This window comes from Gadus chalcogrammus, chromosome 8, assembly GCF_026213295.1.
Source record: "Gadus chalcogrammus isolate NIFS_2021 chromosome 8, NIFS_Gcha_1.0, whole genome shotgun sequence".
Classification (NCBI taxonomy): domain Eukaryota; kingdom Metazoa; phylum Chordata; class Actinopteri; order Gadiformes; family Gadidae; genus Gadus; species Gadus chalcogrammus.
The window spans coordinates 13,094,200-13,101,629 of NC_079419.1; the positions used below are offsets into that span (position 1 = coordinate 13,094,200).

Consider the following 7,430-nt stretch of genomic DNA (forward strand, 5'->3'; position numbering starts at 1 on the left):
ACAGAAATCGAGAGAGAAAAAAAGACTTAATAATAAACTACTCAAGACTAGGCGTTCAAGATTTAGATGGTGTACATTTTTTTTCATGGAACTACATTGTACCCTTAAACTGTAGATTTAAACATAAAGTAAAATAAATCTTTGTTTGGTTTATCTTAGTTTGATTTGATTCACAGAATATTAAGGTTTCTGTTTCCCTAGATTTAAACAAGTGCTGAAAAATGGGTTGGGTGCTCTTAAAAAGTTAATATTCAGCTAAGCAGCAATGTTTAAATTCACCTCATTCACGAATACCGCTAACCTCCATTCACGCTTTCTCAGTTTGAACTACAGGCTTGGATCATAATCTAGATAACTTTTCTTTTTCTTATTTACTTGCTTTTGTCCCTTTTACCTGTTTCCAGAGCGATCGTTTGGTCCTCATTGTTCTCATAATGGCCACATGCAAATTCAAAAAGAAATACAATAAAAATAATAATAATTAAAGTTTCGAAACTGGCAACCCATGAGTGGCAGGTTATTTTCTAAGGCTTAAATGGGGGATGGCTGAGGCCAGACTGGCAACCTTCAGATACACACCGAGACCGTTTTTCGCGCCCCTCTACAGCAGCAGCAGCAAGCAAGGTGGTGGTGTGCTTTGTGTTTGTAAAACTATGTATTCTGTGATGTCTGTATTGTTGTAAGAAATTATGAAAAAAATAAATCTTCTCAAATACCGTAAGTGGTCGTGGTTGTGATGAACTGTTACAAATGTAGTGTAGTAATATTGGTGACTGAATCAAGTTAAAATTATGAGGAACTTAATAGATTAATGACGAACCTCAAAGACCAAGTTTGTATACATTCATGAAGGAATACATACAAGTCGTACTGCATATAGTCAAGTTTGACTGAGGGAAACTACATGTGCATTATACTCAAACAACCTACAAAGAAGGTTAAAAGTAGAAATTGTAAATCATAATTTTGTAACCTTGGGCCAAGCAGTTAGATTTACATGTTTTGCTGTTGAATTAGACCATATAATTTATCCAAAAATATAAGGTCAATGTCGATTAGACATTATTTAGCATTATTTTAGGATTGTGAATTTGCACTCCAGACGCTTTGATAGAGTAGCTATTGACATCTAGTGGACAGCATGTGTATTTATTTATCGTTTTGGTGCTTAAAACAGTTTCACGACCAACTCCTGCCAAACATCCCCAGTGCCAACTCAGCAGCTTTTAAAAGTAATTAACTACAATAATAATTCTCCATTATCCATTCCTGGGTTCAGTTCTCGGGCCATAACTTTAAAAAATAACGGTTGGGGCGTAGGACTAATAGCATCCCACAGTGCGGGAATTATCATCAGATGCTAATAAAGTTTTGTTGAATCGGTATGAGACCGTCACCACAGGGTTTCACAATCCCGAAAACTGTAGCTTTGAGCAAACGCCAAACATTTGTTGTAAGTCCGTATTAACGAACCTTGCAAGACGAACCTGAAGAAAAGAATAAACTCCGGTAAGACATTTTCAAGTTCAATGACAACGTGAAAGCTCTTAAAAAGTGTCATAGGCCTACCAAGCAATATATCAAACTTAGAGATTGTTGCCAAGTACGACGTATACATAATACTAATACGTAATACGACGTATTCATCATTGAGAATTGAGAATGCCTATTGTAAGCTAACCAGTTCTCCAAAAAACGTTTATTTTAATATTTAGCTATCTAGTGTTTATCCTCTCTTTTTCAGAAGCGACATACAGACATTGAGAGAGAGAGAGAGAGAGAGAGAGAGAGAGAGAGAGAGAGAGAGAGAGAATGTGTCTACCACACACACACACACACACACACACACACACACACACACACACACACAGACACACAGTTGACTCAGGGGGCAGTGGTTAGGGTCCAGTTACCCCTTGGCCTCAGACCTGAAGGTTTGTGTTTGTGTGCGGCGCATGCACATGTGTGTGTGCAAGAGCTATTTTGATGGATTGTGGAGGTCAAACAGGTGATGTCTTGCTGAAGGAGTATGCACAGTGTGATGTGGTCATTATTGGCCACACGCACACACAGAGCTAAAGAGACAGATCAATAGGACATGGCTCTGTCACATCCACACATACTTATCTGTGTGTGTGTGTGTGGGGGGGGGGTGTCACCAACCTTTATGTTTCATTAGTTTCACACTCTACTCAGCACTCAGGTTATTTCTAGACACGCGTCACACACTACGCCACACACCCAACGGCTAAAACACACATCATGTGTACCTTCATGGTACCTGACGACACGTCTTGTGTCCATGGTAACCAATGTGGCGGTCCACAACGCACACATTTCTTTAGCGTGCAGTGTTATGATAACGGGTCGTTGGAGCTTTCGCCCTCTCCTCATTGGTCAGAATCTGTTGTGGATGTGTAAAAGAACGAGAGTGTGTGCGTGTATTACCTCGTGTGACTGTGTGTGACTGTGCGTGTTACCTCTTGTGACTGTGTGTGTGTGTGCACGTGCAGGAGGTGTTAGTCTGTGTGTGTGTGTACTGTGTGTGTCATTGTCATGTCCCGAGTCAGTTTGAGGCGCTACATCTCCCTACAAAAAAATCTACGGTGGAGGCGCCTTCCTTAAGAGACAGGAAATGGAGGTCTAAAGAGCCCTCTGTCTCCCCAGGGCTCATTAGACCCCATCGATGAATTGTTCCCTCCCAAAGCCGGGGAGGGGCGCGGCAGCTAGGATGGACCGCCAGGGGGTTTCCTGGGTTTTCATACCTTGTGTCACTTGGTATTAATTACTTTCACTTTAGAGAGCTTTTCAAGGCGTGTAAAAGGCCCATATTCCGGCCACAAGGTGGGAAGTAGATCAGCCATTTGGTAATGTATGTGACATCACAAGTGGGTGAGTTCATCCAGATGTGGTGGAAGAGCATTGTACCAAGCTACTGCAGTGGACTGTACCAATTGCTAGGCTGGTCACTCACAAAGTACTCATACTTCACGAAAGTGTATGTGCGTGGGTGTCTCACAACTTTGCCACCAGTCAAACTGTTTGTTTGTGCAGGTGATCAAATGATTACACAACTTATCTTAAAAAATAATCTAGAGTATAAAGATACATCCCGGTCGGGCTGTCCTCGTACCTGTTCTTTGTTTGCATTTTGTATTTGTGTACCTGTCTACCCTCACCGCATGGATGGTTTCATTGTGTGTGGTGGGGTGTGTACAGGCATTTCTCTTTCATCCATTCTTTAATCGAATTTCCGTTTGGATTTTACAACAAAGTCGACGAATGTCAGGTTATTTGAGGATGTTCTTCTGTTGGCTTTTCGTCTCGGTCTGATTTAACTTGCACCTGTGGACCCCTGCCTACTAGAGGATGGTTGGAGCACAGACCCCAAAGATTCCAAAACGCAACAATGAGATACGTGTCTTTTATCCAGAAGTTATAGCATTTCTAGCCCAGCCTATAAGAGGGGTTTTCGTATAGGGTTTTTGTTAAAAAAAAAGATATATCATTACCTGTACAATTTAAGATACATGCAAATTATACAATATTAAATGTAAACATGACGTTCGTATACATAATGTCTACATGTATACATTTATACATGATTGCATAAATATATAAAATTGCTTACGTGACCTCGGTGTTCCCCGCATTTGTGTAAATTGCTCTGCAGTAGTGGCAGTCAGCCACTAGATGGCGACTTTTGAAAGAGTAGTAATGCCGACGGGGCAGGTGTTTAAAATAAGCAGCGCGCTTCCATTGCCTTGTGGCCGATAGTTAAGCCCGATTCTGTTATACTGGATACGGTTTTATTGTTGTACGCTTTCCGTGTGAAGAGGGAGACGACGTCAAAGTAAATTAGTTCAGTTCAGGTCACCTCAACAAAGGAGTGTTGTGCTAAGCCTTTCCAAAAGGCCCACATTGAAATGAATTGTTACTGTAGGACTAAATCTGAGACCTAAAGTTTTATTACCATTCAATATTTGTCTCTGAGTCAAAAAGTCTATGAATGAAAAATAACAATCCAAAACAGTTCTGTTTGTTGTTTGTGATGATCTATGAGTTAATTATCCTAATTAATGAGTGAGCTGTATTTGGGGGGGAAGATGAGTAGGAGGATGCAGAGGTAGGGAAGGGTCGAGGAGGGGGTTGGGGGGGGGTCATCTTATCTGTGTCATCTCTCCTTTCTGCCCCCTTCAACATTCTGCTTTCATCTGTAGCATACCCACAGGCAAAACGTGTGTGTGTGTGTGTGTGTGTGTGTGTGTGTGTGTGTGTGTGTTGTGTGTGTGTGTGTGTGTGTGTGTGTGGTGTGTGTGTGTGTGTGTGTGTGTGTGTGTGTGTGTGTGTGTGTGTGTGTGTGTGTGTGTGTGAACAGGAGAGTTTGGATCTAAGCCCTATACGTAATTAACGGATAAACGGGTCGTCTCCATGACTCCATAGTGAACAAAATGACCACGAATGCTAGTGTTGTGTTCAACTGAGTGCATGTCACAGTACACTCTACAATAGTCAACTCACTGTCTAGAAATGAACAGTCACCTCTTTGACTGCTTCTCTGTCAACTAAATGTAAACATCAGCAGAAAAGCTCAACGGCAAAGAGGGGCCGGCGACACGATCTGGAAGAGAAATACCTTGTGTCTGTGTGTGTGTGAGGGGGGGGGGGGGGGGCTTGTTCCCTGTTGGCCCGAGGTCAAGATGTACTGATCTCTTTTGATGGGAAACGTTCCCAAAGGAGAGGAACAAAAAGACAGACGTGCAGAAAACTGTTCAAGGAAAGCAAATACAAGACTCAGAATAGGATGTGGCATTTGAATATTTGTTCAGCTCCGTCCCAGCTCAAACGCTTGCGAACGCCTCGCTGTCTGAACTTGAATCAACAGTGCGCCGCAAACACACGCACAGAATTTTGCTCAAATTTACCAAGAGGATTTTGAGAACAACTCAACCGCGGCCCTGTTTGCCTTGCAGAATAATCTTTCCCCCGGCTCCTTGTTCCTACAAACTTTGGTGTTCATTATGGGATGCATTTGAATGCGCCCGAACCAACAAGCACTCAAATACATAGAGAGCGGAGAAGGCTGAACCATCATTGTGTTAATATTAGATATGTCAAAAATGATATAGTCAACACAGGTAGCAACCTCAAGGATATGCTCCCAGGGTGTGGGGTGGGGATAAGGGTAGCGTGGGGGCAAGGGGATTTACCTGCTCCTTAATGACCTGTGTCAATGAATTCCCATTATAGAACCTTGTAAACAGCTTAGTAAATAACACACACACACACACACACACACACACACACACACACACAACACACACACACACACACACACACACACACACACACACACACACGAACACACACACAGTAGATGATCACACAGATTAAAATGCTCAAACATCCACCCGCTTAAGCAAATAAACATACACACACACACTTACATAACCTGAGACACAAACTCACACAACCTCAGACACGAACACGCACACTTACACAACCTGAGACACATAAACACGCACTTACCCAACCTGAGACAAAAACACACACTTCAACGACCTGAGACACAAACACTTAAACATAAACAACCTCAGACACTAACACACACACACTTACACAACCCGGCACACACAGTGTTGATTAGGTGATGTTTATATGTTGCATGAGGTTTACTGATCTACAATACAACAATATAAACATATTACATTTATTTAACTTTAGATGAAGTATGGTCAAAGTACTGACTGTGTATTATGGTCGTCAGTTAGTTACGTTATCACTGCACTGCATGTGTACTCTTCAATGATTGTAGAACCGACATCCTGTAATGTACACACATAACTTGGGAAGTACTTGCCTAGGGGCACTACAGTTACAACAGGTGTTTGGTCGGTTGGTTATATAATGAACTCTCTCGGAAGCAGCACAATAGCGGAGCTTACGCAGCTCGTTGAAACCCAAAGGAATTCTGGGGTAAACAGATGACCTCCCACCCAGGATATCCGGGAGCATGTTGGCCTCCTCGCTCTGTGTTTGACGAGCCATCATCATAGACGAGCCATCTGAATTGACACACGCCACTCGACAAGAACCACAACTCATCCTAGAAACACTCAGGGGGGAGGAGGGGCTTAAGGCTACACCCGGCTCCCGAGACGGTACATGTGTGTTTATAATCATCCCTGATCCTTGCCATAATCCCCAGCAACGCTAGGGCCATCATCCAAACGTTTGTGAAATGGGCAGATATAGAAGCACACAGCGTGAACCCCATTGTTGTTCTTCGGAGCGATGCGAGGAGAACTCACTTTAAAGTCAACTCATTTGAAGACAACCGACTTTAAAGTAAACTCACTTCAGAGTAAACTCATTTAAAGTAAACTCATTTAAAGACAACTCACTTTATGTCAACTCACTCAGTCAACCTGCTCCTCACATAGGGACAATGCGTTGTCTTACACCCAGCTCAGCGTTTATGTACTGATGCTAGCAGCCATTCGGACAAAAAACTTAGAGACATAGCTGTGTCTGTAAAATGTTGATGTTTTCATGTTTAACTTTGAATGCCTTTTTTTGTTTTTCTCAACATTTATTTTCACGATGTCGTACAAATTCAAATCAAATTTTCTGGCCTTTTAATAATTATTTCAGCATCATGACCCTGATTCAAATTCAGAAGACAATTGTAAATGAAACAGGATTGATTGTTTATTGTGATTTAGGCTGAGCAGACCATAGGTGCGGCCCCAGGACCCTAACAGTCTGTATCACACACTCTCTGTCTGCCTCTCTCCTGAGCAATCACACCTGACGCAGCAACTACCACCTTTGAAGTACACAGAGATCCCAAACAAACAGGGAATTATGAGAATGGGATGTATTCAGAACGTATTATGGATCGGTAAAGACAAGAAGGGAACGACATCACATCTAAAGAACTAGCTGTACAGATAGACGGCTGGACAAATGGATAGATGGACTGATGATGTATAACTGAGGTATGGACGGACAGATGGATGGATGAATGGATAGCAGAACTTGTACCCAAATTGTCTTACAAGTGAGGCGACAAAGTCATAGCGCACAATCAAAAGCAAAAAATACACAAAACTACAAAACTAACTACAAAAGATTCGGAAATACCAAAACAAAAAGAGAACAGCAATGTATTTCTGTAGGTAGTGTTTTACAAGGGATGATATGTTATGAGCCCTCTTCCACTTATGGGAGGGATCCTGGTGTCTGTGATGGATCAGTGACCTCTCCCACCACCACTTCTACATTCCCATGGGTGTGTGGTGTTGGAGAAGGGAGCGGGTGCTGGTGGTGGTGGAGGGAGAACGCATTGTCGAGACACTCTGATGTCGCTGCAGACAATGGAAAATTTGGGAGAGATTTGTGTGTGTGTGTGTGTGTGTGTGTGTGTG

General features: G+C 42.4%; 1 protein-coding gene across 1 annotated transcript in view; it reads left to right on the forward strand.

The window, feature by feature from the left end:
• Positions 1-1,423: 1,423 nt before the first annotated feature.
• The window catches only part of klf17 (Kruppel like factor 17), a 93,089-nt gene continuing 87,082 nt past the window's right edge, over positions 1,424-7,430 (forward strand). Inside the window, exon 1 of the mRNA XM_056596612.1 lies at positions 1,424-1,509. The gene's annotated coding sequence lies outside the window, so the exon portion shown is untranslated. The remainder of the gene's footprint in view (positions 1,510-7,430) is intronic.